Below are 19,628 nucleotides of genomic sequence, written 5' to 3' on the forward strand. Positions count from 1 at the left end.
TTTTAGTATATCCATATGAATATGTATATCCATATCCATATCCATATCCATATCCATATCCATATGAAAATAATTTAATATTTCCATATTTATTATAATATAATAAATATTATTATATTATATATTATATGGTAGGCTATCCCCATCACCTACCATATATTTCATATACATATAAATATTTTCATATCCATATATATTTTTTTATATTCATATATTTTCATATATGTTATATGCATATGTATTCATAACCATATGCTCATATATTAATACTGGCGGTCTTCTGTTTAATATAATATTATTTTAATATTATATTGGCAGGCTGAACACCACCTACCCTATATACCTTTTTGAACACGGTTTCGTCAATCCGGTCATTTATTGTATGGGAAGTATGACTTTCCCACACATATTTGGATATCCATACGATTGCATATCCATATGAAAATATTTTTAATATTTTTAATATATTTTTAATATTTCCATATTTAATATAATATAATTAAATTATTATATTATATATTATATGGTAGGCTATCACCATCACCTACCATATATTTCATATACATATAAATATTTTCATATCCATATATATTTTTTTATATTCATATATTTTCATATATGTTATATGCATATGTATTCATAACCATATGCTTATATATTAATACTGGCGGTCTTCTGTTTAATATAATATTATTTTAATATTATATTGGTAGGCCGAACACCACCTACCCTATATACCTTTTTGAACACGGTTTCGTCAATCCGGTCATTTATTGTATGGGAAGTATGACTTTCCCACACATATTTGGATATCCATACGATTGCATATCCATATGAAAATATTTTTAATATTTTTAATATATTTTTAATATTTCCATATTTAATATAATATAATTAAATTATTATATTATATATTATATGGTAGGCTATCACCATCACCTACCATATATTTCATATACATATAAATATTTTCATATCCATATATATTTTTTTATATTCATATATTTTCATATATGTTATATGCATATGTATTCATAACCATATGCTCATATATTAATACTGGCGGTCTTCTGTTTAATATAATATTATTTTAATATTATATTGGTAGGCCGAACACCACCTACCCTATATACCTTTTTGAACACGGTTTCGTCAATCCGGTCATTTATTGTATGGGAAGTATGACTTTCCCACACATATTTGGATATCCATACGATTGCATATCCATATGAAAATATTTTTAATATTTTTAATATATTTTTAATATTTCCATATTTAATATAATATAATTAAATTATTATATTATATATTATATGGTAGGCTATCCTCATCACCTACCATATATTTCATATACATATAAATATTTTCATATCCATATATATTTTTTTATATTCATATATTTTCATATATGTTATATGCATATGTATTCATAACCATATGCTCATATATTAATACTGGCGGTCTTCTGTTTAATATAATATTATTTTAATATTATATTGGCAGGCTGAACACCACCTACCCTATATACCTTTTTGAACACGGTTTCGTCAATCCGGTCATTTATTGTATGGGAAGTATGACTTTCCCACACATATTTGGATATCCATACGATTGCATATCCATATGAAAATATTTTTAATATTTTTAATATATTTTTAATATTTCCATATTTAATATAATATAATTAAATTATTATATTATATATTATATGGTAGGCTAACATCATCACCTACCATATATTCCATATACATATAAATATTTTCATATTCATATATATTTTTTTTTATATATTCATATATTTTCATATATGTTATATGCATATGTATTCATAACCATATGCTTATATATTAATACTGGCGATCTTCTGTTTAATATAATATTATTTTAATATTATATTGGTAGGCCGAACACCACCTACCCTATATACCTTTTTGAACACGGTTTCGTCAATCCGGTCATTTATCGTATAGGAAGTACGACTTTCCCACACATATTTGGATATCCATACGATTGCATATCCATATGAAAATATTTTTAATATTTTTAATATATTTTTAATATTTCCATATTTAATATAATATAATTAAATTATTATATTATATATTATATGGTAGGCTAACATCATCACCTACCATATATTCCATATACATATAAATATTTTCATATTCATATATATTTTTTTTTATATATTCATATATTTTCATATATGTTATATGCATATGTATTCATAACCATATGCTTATATATTAATACTGGCGATCTTCTGTTTAATATAATATTATTTTAATATTATATTGGCAGGCTGAACACCACCTACCCTATATACCTTTTTGAACACGGTTTCGTCAATCCGGTCATTTATTGTATGGGAAGTATGACTTTCCCACACATATTTGGATATCCATACGATTGCATATCCATATGAAAATATTTTTAATATTTTTAATATATTTTTAATATTTCCATATTTAATATAATATAATTAAATTATTATATTATATATTATATGGTAGGCTATCACCATCACCTACCATATATTTCATATACATATAAATATTTTCATATCCATATATATTTTTTTATATTCATATATTTTCATATATGTTATATGCATATGTATTCATAACCATATGCTTATATATTAATACTGGCGGTCTTCTGTTTAATATAATATTATTTTAATATTATATTGGTAGGCCGAACACCACCTACCCTATATACCTTTTTGAACACGGTTTCGTCAATCCGGTCATTTATTGTATGGGAAGTATGACTTTCCCACACATATTTGGATATCCATACGATTGCATATCCATATGAAAATATTTTTAATATTTTTAATATATTTTTAATATTTCCATATTTAATATAATATAATTAAATTATTATATTATATATTATATGGTAGGCTATCACCATCACCTACCATATATTTCATATACATATAAATATTTTCATATCCATATATATTTTTTTATATTCATATATTTTCATATATGTTATATGCATATGTATTCATAACCATATGCTCATATATTAATACTGGCGGTCTTCTGTTTAATATAATATTATTTTAATATTATATTGGTAGGCCGAACACCACCTACCCTATATACCTTTTTGAACACGGTTTCGTCAATCCGGTCATTTATTGTATGGGAAGTATGACTTTCCCACACATATTTGGATATCCATACGATTGCATATCCATATGAAAATATTTTTAATATTTTTAATATATTTTTAATATTTCCATATTTAATATAATATAATTAAATTATTATATTATATATTATATGGTAGGCTATCCTCATCACCTACCATATATTTCATATACATATAAATATTTTCATATCCATATATATTTTTTTATATTCATATATTTTCATATATGTTATATGCATATGTATTCATAACCATATGCTCATATATTAATACTGGCGGTCTTCTGTTTAATATAATATTATTTTAATATTATATTGGCAGGCTGAACACCACCTACCCTATATACCTTTTTGAACACGGTTTCGTCAATCCGGTCATTTATTGTATGGGAAGTATGACTTTCCCACACATATTTGGATATCCATACGATTGCATATCCATATGAAAATATTTTTAATATTTTTAATATATTTTTAATATTTCCATATTTAATATAATATAATTAAATTATTATATTATATATTATATGGTAGGCTAACATCATCACCTACCATATATTCCATATACATATAAATATTTTCATATTCATATATATTTTTTTTTATATATTCATATATTTTCATATATGTTATATGCATATGTATTCATAACCATATGCTTATATATTAATACTGGCGATCTTCTGTTTAATATAATATTATTTTAATATTATATTGGTAGGCCGAACACCACCTACCCTATATACCTTTTTGAACACGGTTTCGTCAATCCGGTCATTTATCGTATAGGAAGTACGACTTTCCCACACATATTTGGATATCCATACGATTGCATATCCATATGAAAATATTTTTAATATTTTTAATATATTTTTAATATTTCCATATTTAATATAATATAATTAAATTATTATATTATATATTATATGGTAGGCTAACATCATCACCTACCATATATTCCATATACATATAAATATTTTCATATTCATATATATTTTTTTTTATATATTCATATATTTTCATATATGTTATATGCATATGTATTCATAACCATATGCTTATATATTAATACTGGCGATCTTCTGTTTAATATAATATTATTTTAATATTATATTGGCAGGCTGAACACCACCTACCCTATATACCTTTTTGAACACGGTTTCGTCAATCCGGTCATTTATTGTATGGGAAGTATGACTTTCCCACACATATTTGGATATCCATACGATTGCATATCCATATGAAAATATTTTTAATATTTTTAATATATTTTTAATATTTCCATATTTAATATAATATAATTAAATTATTATATTATATATTATATGGTAGGCTATCACCATCACCTACCATATATTTCATATACATATAAATATTTTCATATCCATATATATTTTTTTATATTCATATATTTTCATATATGTTATATGCATATGTATTCATAACCATATGCTCATATATTAATACTGGCGGTCTTCTGTTTAATATAATATTATTTTAATATTATATTGGTAGGCCGAACACCACCTACCCTATATACCTTTTTGAACACGGTTTCGTCAATCCGGTCATTTATTGTATGGGAAGTATGACTTTCCCACACATATTTGGATATCCATACGATTGCATATCCATATGAAAATATTTTTAATATTTTTAATATATTTTTAATATTTCCATATTTAATATAATATAATTAAATTATTATATTATATATTATATGGTAGGCTATCCTCATCACCTACCATATATTTCATATACATATAAATATTTTCATATCCATATATATTTTTTTATATTCATATATTTTCATATATGTTATATGCATATGTATTCATAACCATATGCTCATATATTAATACTGGCGGTCTTCTGTTTAATATAATATTATTTTAATATTATATTGGCAGGCTGAACACCACCTACCCTATATACCTTTTTGAACACGGTTTCGTCAATCCGGTCATTTATTGTATGGGAAGTATGACTTTCCCACACATATTTGGATATCCATACGATTGCATATCCATATGAAAATATTTTTAATATTTTTAATATATTTTTAATATTTCCATATTTAATATAATATAATTAAATTATTATATTATATATTATATGGTAGGCTAACATCATCACCTACCATATATTCCATATACATATAAATATTTTCATATTCATATATATTTTTTTTTATATATTCATATATTTTCATATATGTTATATGCATATGTATTCATAACCATATGCTTATATATTAATACTGGCGATCTTCTGTTTAATATAATATTATTTTAATATTATATTGGTAGGCCGAACACCACCTACCCTATATACCTTTTTGAACACGGTTTCGTCAATCCGGTCATTTATCGTATAGGAAGTACGACTTTCCCACACATATTTGGATATCCATACGATTGCATATCCATATGAAAATATTTTTAATATTTTTAATATATTTTTAATATTTCCATATTTAATATAATATAATTAAATTATTATATTATATATTATATGGTAGGCTAACATCATCACCTACCATATATTCCATATACATATAAATATTTTCATATTCATATATATTTTTTTTTATATATTCATATATTTTCATATATGTTATATGCATATGTATTCATAACCATATGCTTATATATTAATACTGGCGATCTTCTGTTTAATATAATATTATTTTAATATTATATTGGCAGGCTGAACACCACCTACCCTATATACCTTTTTGAACACGGTTTCGTCAATCCGGTCATTTATTGTATGGGAAGTATGACTTTCCCACACATATTTGGATATCCATACGATTGCATATCCATATGAAAATATTTTTAATATTTTTAATATATTTTTAATATTTCCATATTTAATATAATATAATTAAATTATTATATTATATATTATATGGTAGGCTATCACCATCACCTACCATATATTTCATATACATATAAATATTTTCATATCCATATATATTTTTTTATATTCATATATTTTCATATATGTTATATGCATATGTATTCATAACCATATGCTTATATATTAATACTGGCGGTCTTCTGTTTAATATAATATTATTTTAATATTATATTGGTAGGCCGAACACCACCTACCCTATATACCTTTTTGAACACGGTTTCGTCAATCCGGTCATTTATTGTATGGGAAGTATGACTTTCCCACACATATTTGGATATCCATACGATTGCATATCCATATGAAAATATTTTTAATATTTTTAATATATTTTTAATATTTCCATATTTAATATAATATAATTAAATTATTATATTATATATTATATGGTAGGCTATCACCATCACCTACCATATATTTCATATACATATAAATATTTTCATATCCATATATATTTTTTTATATTCATATATTTTCATATATGTTATATGCATATGTATTCATAACCATATGCTCATATATTAATACTGGCGGTCTTCTGTTTAATATAATATTATTTTAATATTATATTGGTAGGCCGAACACCACCTACCCTATATACCTTTTTGAACACGGTTTCGTCAATCCGGTCATTTATTGTATGGGAAGTATGACTTTCCCACACATATTTGGATATCCATACGATTGCATATCCATATGAAAATATTTTTAATATTTTTAATATATTTTTAATATTTCCATATTTAATATAATATAATTAAATTATTATATTATATATTATATGGTAGGCTATCCTCATCACCTACCATATATTTCATATACATATAAATATTTTCATATCCATATATATTTTTTTATATTCATATATTTTCATATATGTTATATGCATATGTATTCATAACCATATGCTCATATATTAATACTGGCGGTCTTCTGTTTAATATAATATTATTTTAATATTATATTGGCAGGCTGAACACCACCTACCCTATATACCTTTTTGAACACGGTTTCGTCAATCCGGTCATTTATTGTATGGGAAGTATGACTTTCCCACACATATTTGGATATCCATACGATTGCATATCCATATGAAAATATTTTTAATATTTTTAATATATTTTTAATATTTCCATATTTAATATAATATAATTAAATTATTATATTATATATTATATGGTAGGCTAACATCATCACCTACCATATATTCCATATACATATAAATATTTTCATATTCATATATATTTTTTTTTATATATTCATATATTTTCATATATGTTATATGCATATGTATTCATAACCATATGCTTATATATTAATACTGGCGATCTTCTGTTTAATATAATATTATTTTAATATTATATTGGTAGGCCGAACACCACCTACCCTATATACCTTTTTGAACACGGTTTCGTCAATCCGGTCATTTATCGTATAGGAAGTACGACTTTCCCACACATATTTGGATATCCATACGATTGCATATCCATATGAAAATATTTTTAATATTTTTAATATTCGTGAGTTTTTAAATAGGGACAGAAGGAATCTCTTGAATTGAATCATGCGCGTCACTAATAAGATGACGAGGCATTTGGCTACCTATGCGAAAGTAATTCAACTCCCGCCGTCTTAAGGTTTAAGACTTATAACAATATATGTTTAATATTTTTAATATCCGTGAGGTTTTAAATAGGGACAGAAGGAATCTCTTGAATTGAATCATGCGCGTCACTAATAAGATGACGAGGCATTTGGCTACCTATGCGAAAGTAATTCAACTCCCGCCGTCTTAAGGTTTAAGACTTATAACAATATATGTTTAATATTTTTAATATCCGTGAGGTTTTAAATAGGGACAGAAGGAATCTCTTGAATTGAATCATGCGCGTCACTAATAAGATGACGAGGCATTTGGCTACCTATGCGAAAGTAATTCAACTCCCGCCGTCTTAAGGTTTAAGACTTATAACAATATATGTTTAATATTTTTAATATCCGTGAGGTTTTAAATAGGGACAGAAGGAATCTCTTGAATTGAATCATGCGCGTCACTAATAAGATGACGAGGCATTTGGCTACCTATGCGAAAGTAATTCAACTCCCGCCGTCTTAAGGTTTAAGACTTATAACAATATATGTTTAATATTTTTAATATCCGTGAGGTTTTAAATAGGGACAGAAGGAATCTCTTGAATTGAATCATGCGCGTCACTAATAAGATGACAAGGCATTTGGCTACCTATGCGAAAGTAATTCAACTCCCGCCGTCTTAAGGTTTAAGACTTATAACAATATATGTTTAATATTTTTAATATCCGTGAGGTTTTAAATAGGGACAGAAGGAATCTCTTGAATTGAATCATGCGCGTCACTAATAAGATGACGAGGCATTTGGCTACCTATGCGAAAGTAATTCAACTCCCGCCGTCTTAAGGTTTAAGACTTATAACAATATATGTTTAATATTTTTAATATCCGTGAGGTTTTAAATAGGGACAGAAGGAATCTCTTGAATTGAATCATGCGCGTCACTAATAAGATGACGAGGCATTTGGCTACCTATGCGAAAGTAATTCAACTCCCGCCGTCTTAAGGTTTAAGACTTATAACAATATATGTTTAATATTTTTAATATCCGTGAGGTTTTAAATAGGGACAGAAGGAATCTCTTGAATTGAATCATGCGCGTCACTAATAAGATGACAAGGCATTTGGCTACCTATGCGAAAGTAATTCAACTCCCGCCGTCTTAAAGTTTAAGACTTATAACAATATAAATGAAAAATATTATTTTCATTTTTCACGTCACTAATAAGATGACGAGGCATTTGGCTACCTAAACGAAAGTAATTCATCTTCCGCCGTTATAAGGTTTAAGACTTATAACAATATAAATGAAAAATATTATTTTCATTTTTCACGTCACTAATAAGATGACGAGGCATTTGGCTACCTATGCGAAAGTAATTCAACTCCCGCCGTCTTAAAGTTTAAGACTTATAACAATATAAATGAAAAATATTATTTTCATTTTTCACGTCACTATTAAGATGACGAGGCATTTGGCTACCTAAACGAAAGTAATTCATCTTCCGCCGTTATAAGGTTTAAGACTTATAACAATATAAATGAAAAATATTATTTTCATTTTTCACGTCACTAATAAGATGACGAGGCATTTGGCTACCTATGCGAAAGTAATTCAACTCCCGCCGTCTTAAAGTTTAAGACTTATAACAATATAAATGAAAAATATTATTTTCATTTTTCACGTCACTAATAAGATGACGAGGCATTTGGCTACCTATGCGAAAGTAATTCAACTCCCGCCGTCTTAAGGTTTAAGACTTATAACAATATATGTTTAATATTTTTAATATCCGTGAGGTTTTAAATAGGGACAGAAGGAATCTCTTGAATTGAATCATGCGCGTCACTAATAAGATGACGAGGCATTTGGCTACCTATGCGAAAGTAATTCAACTCCCGCCGTCTTAAGGTTTAAGACTTATAACAATATATGTTTAATATTTTTAATATCCGTGAGGTTTTAAATAGGGACAGAAGGAATCTCTTGAATTGAATCATGCGCGTCACTAATAAGATGACGAGGCATTTGGCTACCTATGCGAAAGTAATTCAACTCCCGCCGTCTTAAAGTTTAAGACTTATAACAATATAAATGAAAAATATTATTTTCATTTTTCACGTCACTAATAAGATGACGAGGCATTTGGCTACCTAAAAGAAAGTAATTCATCTTCCGCCGTTATAAGGTTTAAGACTTATAACAATATAAATGAAAAATATTATTTTCATTTTTCACGTCACTAATAAGATGACGAGGCATTTGGCTACCTAAACGAAAGTAATTCAACTCCCGCCGTCTTAAGGTTTAAGACTTATAACAATATAAATGAAAAATATTATTTTCATTTTTCACGTCACTAATAAGATGACGAAACAGTTAGTAGGCCACAATTAGTAGGGAAACGTGGACAACCCGTGATAAATCCTTATATGCTTTCTTAGATATAGCATATAAAGATTTTTTATACTAAATATACATATTTACACATGCATATTTACATTTTTTTTATATTTCGAATCATCAAGCAAAGGATAAGCTTCAGTGGATCGCAGTATGGCAGCTGCTCAACCACTTACAACACCTTGCCCGTTACAAAAGTCGTTTACAATTGATTCTAGGCTTTGTCATTGTATTAAATAATGTTTTCATATGTAACTAGCATGGCATCAGGTGATCAAAGATCCTCCCAATTTACTATGTTACAAATTACATTGGCATCACATCCATTGTCGTTTAAAATATAAATAATAAACTTTAAATGGTTTAGAAGCCATACAATGCAAATTGCCCCTTATTTATCATTGCAGTCCAGCACGGATACGACCTTAGAGGCGTTCAGGCATAATCCAACGGACGTAGCGTCATACCACTGTTCGCTCGAACAAGTATTGTGCCATTGGTCCGTACCTGCGGTTCCTCTCGTACTACGCAGGAATGCTGTCGCAACAACGTTTTGTCATTAGTAGGGTAAAACTAACCTGTCTCACGACGGTCTAAACCCAGCTCACGTTCCCTTGCATGGGTGAACAATCCAACGCTTGGTGAATTTTGCTTCACAATGATAGGAAGAGCCGACATCGAAGGATCAAAAAGCGACGTCGCTATGAACGCTTGGCCGCCACAAGCCAGTTATCCCTATGGTAACTTTTCTGACACCTCTTGTTAAAAACTCTTTAAACCAAAAGGATCGATAGGCCGAGCTTTTGCTGTCCCTGTGTGTACTGAACACCGAGATCAAGTCAGCATTTGCCCTTTTGCTCTATGTGTGGTTTCTGTCCGCACTGAGCTGGCCTTGGGACACCTCCGTTATTATTTGAGAGATGTACCGCCCCAGTCAAACTCCCTACCTGGCAATGTCCTTGAATTGGATCATACCTGAGTAATTGGAGTTATACCAAATTTTCAAATCGATAATACATGAATGCATCTCTCATTAAAGAATTTGTTTGCGATTATATAACAAACTCGTGATACTTTGATCAAGAAGCTTGCATCAAAACCCAATACCATAAGATATAATAAATATATCCGTATAATGGCTAGGAAATGATACACGTTCCATTTAATCAAGTAAGTAAGGAAACAATAAGAGTAGTGGTATTTCATTGTCGATACCAAACCGAAGTCTAATATCTCCCACTTATTCTACACCTCTTATGTCTCCTTACACTGCCAGATTAGAGTCAAGCTCAAAAGGGTCTTCTTTCCCCGCTAATTATTCCAAGCCCGTTCCCTTGGCTGTGGTTTCGCTAGATAGTAGATAGGGACAGAAGGAATCTCGTTAATCCATTCATGCGCGTCACTAATTAGATGACGAGGCATTTGGCTACCTTAAGAGAGTCATAGTTACTCCCGCCGTTGACCCGCGCTTACTTGAATTTCTTCACTTTGACATTCAGAGCACTGGGCAGAAATCACATTGTGTCAACACCCGCTAGGGCCATCACAATGCTTTGTTTTAATTAGACAGTCGGATTCCCCAAGTCCGTGCCAGTTCTGAATTGATTGTTAATTGATAATCGTTATAATTAATAAGAACTAATTGGTTTGACCCAACTAGTATTCTTAAAAATTTTAGCAAGAAAGTTCCACAATTGGATACGTAACTAAACTATCCGGGGAACAAGTTACAACCATAAATGATTATAACTCTATTTACCCAGAACGAGCACATAAACCATATTATTGTTTCCCAATCAAGCCCGACTATCTCAATCTTCAGAGCCAATCCTTATCCCGAAGTTACGGATCTAATTTGCCGACTTCCCTTACCTACATTATTCTATCGACTAGAGACTCTTCACCTTGGAGACCAGCTGCGGATATTGGTACGGCCTGTTGAGAAGTTTGCGTATCCCCACCATAAATTTTCAAGGTCCGAGGAGAAAATATCGACACAACAGTATATGTCATGCTCTTCTAGCCCATCTACCATATCTCTCTGCGAAAGACTTCCATGGTAGTACGACTATAAAACAGAAAAGAAAACTCTTCCGATATCTCTCGACGGCTTCTTTATGGTCGTTCCTGTTGCCAGGATGAGCACGAGGCCCATATTTAATAACAAACGGATACTCAACAGGTTACGGAATTGGAACCGTATTCCCTTTCGTTCAAAATTATTCAAGTATATAATTTTCACAATAATTGTAATATTTATTTTTACTTGAAAATTTTCGGCTTTCGCCTTGAACTTAGGACCGACTAACTCGTGATCAACCACTGTTCACACGAAACCCTTCTCCACTTCAGTCCTCAATGGTCTCATTACATTATTTGCTACTACCACCAAGATCTGTACCAATAGCAGCTCCATGCAGGCTTACGCCAAACACTTCTACGCATACCATTGTACCTTCCTACTCACTAAAGTTTCAAAATTTATATTACAAGTAATATAAATCATCTACTTTAGCGGTAATGTATAGGTATACAACTTAAGCGCCATCCATTTTAAGGGCTAGTTGCTTCGGCAGGTGAGTTGTTACACACTCCTTAGCGGATTTCGACTTCCATGATCACCGTCCTGCTGTTTTAAGCAACCAACGCCTTTCATGGTTTCTGCATGAGTTGTTAATTTGGGCACCGTAACATTACGTTTGGTTCATCCCACAGCGCCAGTTCTGCTTACCAAAAGTGGCCCACTGGGCACATTATATCATAACCTTAAACTTCATATCAAGAAAGTTAAGGTTCTTACCCATTTAAAGTTTGAGAATAGGTTAAGATCGTTTCGACCCTAAGGCCTCTAATCATTCGCTTTACCAGATAAGATTATTTTATATAACATTAAAATGCACCAGCTATCCTGAGGGAAACTTCGGAAGGAACCAGCTACTAGATGGTTCGATTGGTCTTTCGCCCCTATACTCAATTCTGACAATCGATTTGCACGTCAGAACTGTTTCGGTCTTCCATCAGGGTTTCCCCTGACTTCAACCTGATCAAGTATAGTTCACCATCTTTCGGGTCACAGCATATCTGCTCAAGGTACGTTCCAGTTAGAGGCATAAATAATATAAATATTATTATACATAACTATATAGAACGCCCCGGGATTGTGTTAATTAACTATAAAATAGTTAAAAAACTAATCCCATTAATAGTCAAGTTAATTACGCTATTAGGTTTATATCCCAATAACTTGCACATATGTTAGACTCCTTGGTCCGTGTTTCAAGACGGGTCCCGAAGGTATCCTGAATCTTTCGCATTGTTAATCATACAAGTGCATATAATAAACACAAAAATCAATGATAATTATGCCATTATATAATTCCGAAAAATTAACGCACTGTATTCTTATTAATCTATCAACACTTTATCAAATTAATGACATTTATCCTATGTTAAAATGCAAGCATAATAATTTGAATAAACTATAAGTCATATTTTATGATAAATTATATATGTTAATAGATTACAATGTCCTTATATGGAAAAAATGCACACTATTTCTATAATATTATTTAAATATTATAACTTTAATGATGAATTTTCCATAATGGATATTCAGGTTCATCGGGCTTAACCTCTAAGCAGTTTCACGTACTATTTAACTCTCTATTCAGAGTTCTTTTCAACTTTCCCTCACGGTACTTGTTTACTATCGGTCTCATGGTTATATTTAGTTTTAGATGGAGTTTACCACCCACTTAGTGCTGCACTATCAAGCAACACGACTCTTTGGAAACATCATCTAGTAATCATTAACGTTATACGGGCCTGGCACCCTCTATGGGTAAATGGCCTCATTTAAGAAGGACTTAAATCGTTAATTTCTCATACTAGAATATTGACGCTCCATACACTGCATCTCACATTTGCCATATAGACAAAGTGACTTAGTGCTGAACTGATTTCTTTTCGCTCGCCGCTACTAAGAAAATCCTTGTTAGTTTCTTTTCCTCCCCTAATTAATATGCTTAAATTCAGGGGGTAGTCCCATATGAGTTGAGGTTGTATAAAGCAATGTATATATATATATAAACAATATATCTCTATGAAGAACAATATATTTGATATATTTTCAATTTTCGCATCTTTAAATAAGAGACAATTCTAGTTAAAAAAAATTTAATTTTTTTTATGCTAGACATTTCTCAGTATTATTTGAATTGAAAAAAGAAAGAATTGTATATCTTCATTTTTTCTTTTATAAATATTTGAGATAATTGCTTTTATATTTAATATTATGAATATATAAATATATCCAATAATATACCATATGCATATCATTATAAAAATATATAATAATAAGCAACTTTATTAGCATAGTCTTACAACCCTCAACCATATGTAGTCCAAGCAGCACTATAAAATTAATTAAAGTACATAACAGCATGGACTGCGATATGCGTTCAAAATGTCGATGTTCATGTGTCCTGCAGTTCACACGATGACGCACAGTTTGCTGCGTTCTTCATCGACCCATGAGCCGAGTGATCCACCGCTTAGAGTTTTATAAATATATATAAATATACAATTCGTCAATTATGTTTTTATTGAAAGAAATTAAAATACACCATTTAACTGGCATATATCAATTCCTTCAATAAAGTTATTTTTATACCTAAAATAATTGTTGCGAAATGTCTTAGTTTTATATAATCAATATAAATATAATTTATATATTGTTTTAATATTATATAAAGCATTAACCTGTATATCAGGTACAACAATGTATATTTTAGGTGTTGCATTTATCAATGTATGCGCATAATTTAATATGAACAATACATCACGCAACGCATGTATATTATTAAATATACACGCAATTTATATTCAATATATTCGTCTATATTTAAACATATAAAATATGTTTAATTTTTTTATATACCTAAAATAATTGTTGCGAAATGTCTTAGTTTTATATAATCAATATAAATATAATTTATATTGTTTTAATATTATATAAAGCATTAACCTGTATATCAGGTACAACAATGTATATTTTAGGTGTTGCATTTATCAATGTATGCGCATAATTTAATATGAACAATACATCACGCAACGCATGTATATTAATTAAATATACACGCAATTTATATTGAAGACAACAAATGGTCTATATATTCAATATAATATATATGTCTTTTATTTTTGGGTAATTTTTATTTATATATTTATATATAATAAATATTTTAATAACGGATAAGATTCATTCAATAATGATCCTTCCGCAGGTTCACCTACGGAAACCTTGTTACGACTTTTACTTCCTCTAAATAATCAAGTTCGGTCAACTTCTGCGAAACAACCGTAACACACAAGGCGTCACAGTGATCACGTCCGGAGACCTCACTAAATAATTCAATCGGTAGTAGCGACGGGCGGTGTGCACAAAGGGCAGGGACGTAATCAATGCGAGTTAATGACTCACACTTACTAGGAATTCCAAGTTCATGTGAACAGTTTCAGTTCACAATCCCAAGCATGAAAGTGGTTCAGCAGTTTAGCGCGACATATCGATCTAGGAAATACACGTTGATACTTTCATTGTAGCGCGCGTGCAGCCCAGGACATCTAAGGGCATCACAGACCTGTTATTGCTCAATCTCATTATTGCTAGACGCAATTTGTCCATTTAAGAAGCTAGTATCCTTATAATGGGACAAACCAACAGGTACGGCTCCACTTATATAAACACATTCAAACACAATAAACATTTTACTGCTACCATGAATGAAGGCTATATAAGCTTCAACACCATAATCCTGAAGATATCTATTTAATATATTTGAGTCTCGTTCGTTATCGGAATTAACCAGACAAATCACTCCACGAACTAAGAACGGCCATGCACCACCACCCATAGATTCGAGAAAGAGCTATCAGTCTGTCTTACCCCTTATGTTCGGCCCTGGTAAGTTTTCCCGTTTTTAGTCAAATTAAGCCGCAGGCTCCACTCCTGGTGGTGCCCTTCCGTCAATTCCTTTAAGTTTCAGCTTTGCAACCATCCTTCCCCCGGAGCCCAAAACCTTGGTTTTCCGGGGAGCGACCGAGGGGGCCAAAAAAGTAGCTACACCCAATTGCTAGCTGGCATCGTTTATGGTTAGAACTAGGGCGGTATCTGATCGCCTTCGAACCTCTAACTTTCGTTCTTGATTAATGAAAACATCTTTGGCAAATGCTTTCGCTTAAGTTAGTCTTACGACGGTCCAAGAATTTCACCTCTCGCGTCGTAATACTAATGCCCCCAAACTGCTTCTATTAATCATTACCTCTTGATCTGAAAACCAATGAAAGCAGAACAGAGGTCTTATTTCATTATCCCATGCACAGAATATTCAGGCATTTGAAGCCTGCTTTAAGCACTCTAATTTGTTCAAAGTAATTGTACCGGCCCACAATAACACTCGTTTAAGAGCACCAATGCCGGTTCTTCAATAGGAGGAACAGATGAAAAAATCACACTAATTAAACATATATAAGAACTCCACCGGTAATACGCTTACATACATAAAGGTATAGTACTAACTACAATTGTATGTTGTACTACCCGTATGAAGCACAAGTTCAACTACGAACGTTTTAACCGCAACAACTTTAATATACGCTATTGGAGCTGGAATTACCGCGGCTGCTGGCACCAGACTTGCCCTCCAATTGGTCCTTGTTAAAGGATTTAAAGTGTACTCATTCCAATTACAGGGCCTCGGATATGAGTCCTGTATTGTTATTTTTCGTCACTACCTCCCCGAGCTGGGAGTGGGTAATTTACGCGCCTGCTGCCTTCCTTAGATGTGGTAGCCGTTTCTCAGGCTCCCTCTCCGGAATCGAACCCTGATTCCCCGTTACCCGTTGCAACCATGGTAGTCCTAGATACTACCATCAAAAGTTGATAGGGCAGACATTTGAAAGATCTGTCGTCGGTACAAGACCATACGATCTGCATGTTATCTAGAGTTCAACCAATATAACGATCTTGCGATCGCTTGGTTTTAGCCTAATAAAAGCACATGTCCCATAAGGTTCATGTTTTAATTGCATGTATTAGCTCTAGAATTACCACAGTTATCCAAGTAACTGTTAACGATCTAAGGAACCATAACTGATATAATGAGCCTTTTGCGGTTTCACTTTTAATGCGTGTGTACTTAGACATGCATGGCTTAATCTTTGAGACAAGCATATAACTACTGGCAGATCAACCAGAATAATGTTTATATCTTTGATATATTTCATTTTCATATTGATATATAGAAAATAAATATTGCAAATATTTGTATAAATTAAAATATTAACGAATTTGGCCAATTATTATATGGCATTCAATATTCGTTCATTTATTAAAATATATATATATATATATATATTTATAATATATCCCTCGGGTGCCCAACGCATACACCTCAGGGTATATTTTTTTCATGGCTTTTTCTTAAACCCTCGTTTGTGTTAGGGTATTTATATGAGCGGGCGGTCTTTTTTATTTATATAAGCCTTCTTTAATATTTTTTTTAATAAAATACAATATTATGCATATATTTAATTCTAAAATATCTTTATATTTTCACATACACAAATTTGTATATATTCACATATATATATTTGCTTAATTTTATAATAAAATTATCGGATATGTATTTTGATAATAAATTTAAAATTTATTTTCTTTGTATATAAAAGTCTAGTTTTATATGATATAAAACTAAGCACTTTTTAATTTTCATATATTTATATATTTTCATATATATATAGTTTATTCATATTTATTTATACAATAATATAATAATAATATTACTACTATTATCATATACGTATATGAAATTAATTTAATTCCATATACTTACTAGGATATAATAAAAAGAAATTTTTATTTGCCTAGAACCAGAAATTAACGATAATAATTGGAAACTTGTCAAATTATAATTTATAATAAGACGTAGACGCTTCAACGATATTATCTAAGTATACAATATAGTGTATATAATATATAATATAGTATGTTATATTATATAGATAGGCTTACACCACCTACCATATATACCCTTTTGACCACACTTTCGTCAAGCTGGGTATTTATTTGCCTTCTTTCCCTCACCTAAAAATACTCATCGGTATTTTAGTATATTCATATAATATAAATAATATACTATATTGGTAGGACGACACCACCTACCCTATATACCTTTTTGAACACACTTTCGTCAAGCTGGGTATTTATTTGCCTTTTTACCCTCACCTAAATATACTCATCGGTATATTTCAGTATATTTTAGTATATCCATATGAATATGTATATCCATATCCATATCCATATCCATATCCATATGAAAATAATTTAATATTTCCATATTTATTATAATATAATAAATATTATTATATTATATATTATATGGTAGGCTATCCCCATCACCTACCATATATTTCATATACATATAAATATTTTCATATCCATATATATTTTTTTATATTCATATATTTTCATATATGTTATATGCATATGTATTCATAACCATATGCTCATATATTAATACTGGCGGTCTTCTGTTTAATATAATATTATTTTAATATTATATTGGCAGGCTGAACACCACCTACCCTATATACCTTTTTGAACACGGTTTCGTCACTACCGTGATTTATTGTAGTGGAAGTATGACTTTCCCAACAATATTTGGATATCCATACGATTGCATATACATATGAAAATATTTTTAATATTTTTAATATATTTTTAATTTTCCATATTTAATATAATATAATTAAATTATTATATTATATATTATATGGTAGGCTATCACCATCACCTACCATATATTTCATATACATATAAATATTTTCATATCCATATATATTTTTTTATATTCATATATTTTCATATATGTTATATGCATATGTATTCATAACCATATGCTTATATATTAATACTGGCGGTCTTCTGTTTAATATAATATTATTTTAATATTATATTGGTAGGACGACACCACCTACCCTATATACCTTTTTGAACACGGTTTCGTCAATCCGGTCATTTATTGTATGGGAAGTATGACTTTCCCACACATATTTGGATATCCATACGATTGCATATCCATATGAAAATATTTTTAATATTTTTAATATATTTTTAATATTTCCATATTTAATATAATATAATTAAATTATTATATTATATATTATATGGTAGGCTATCACCATCACCTACCATAATATTTCTTATACATATTAATATTTTCATATCCATATATATTTTTTTATATTCATATATTTTCATATATGTTATATGCATATCTATGCATAGACATATGCTCATATATTAATACTGGCGGTCTTCTGTTTAATATAATATTATTTTAATATTATATTGGTAGGCTGAACACCACCTACCCTATATACCTTTTTGAACACGGTTTCGTCAGTGCGGGGATTTAGTGTATGGGAAGTATGACTTTCACACACATATTTGGATATCCATACGATTGCATATCCATATGACAATA

General features: G+C 29.8%; 3 non-coding genes across 3 annotated transcripts; all 3 read right to left on the reverse strand.

Moving 5' to 3' along the window:
- Window positions 1–10,192: 10,192 nt before the first annotated feature.
- LOC138927379 (large subunit ribosomal RNA) lies at window positions 10,193–14,142 on the reverse strand. The gene has a single exon (XR_011443889.1). It is a non-coding gene; the product is annotated as a large subunit ribosomal RNA (ribosomal RNA).
- Window positions 14,143–14,462: 320 nt separating this feature from the next.
- LOC138927376 (5.8S ribosomal RNA) lies at window positions 14,463–14,641 on the reverse strand. The gene has a single exon (XR_011443886.1). It is a non-coding gene; the product is annotated as a 5.8S ribosomal RNA (ribosomal RNA).
- A 707-nt stretch (window positions 14,642–15,348) lies between these two features.
- Window positions 15,349–17,340, reverse strand: LOC138927378 (small subunit ribosomal RNA). The gene has a single exon (XR_011443888.1). It is a non-coding gene; the product is annotated as a small subunit ribosomal RNA (ribosomal RNA).
- Window positions 17,341–19,628: the final 2,288 nt, after the last annotated feature.

The sequence above is a fragment of the Drosophila bipectinata genome, unplaced genomic scaffold (genome assembly GCF_030179905.1).
Source record: "Drosophila bipectinata strain 14024-0381.07 unplaced genomic scaffold, DbipHiC1v2 scaffold_230, whole genome shotgun sequence".
In the NCBI taxonomy this organism is placed as follows: Eukaryota; Metazoa; Arthropoda; class Insecta; order Diptera; family Drosophilidae; genus Drosophila; species Drosophila bipectinata.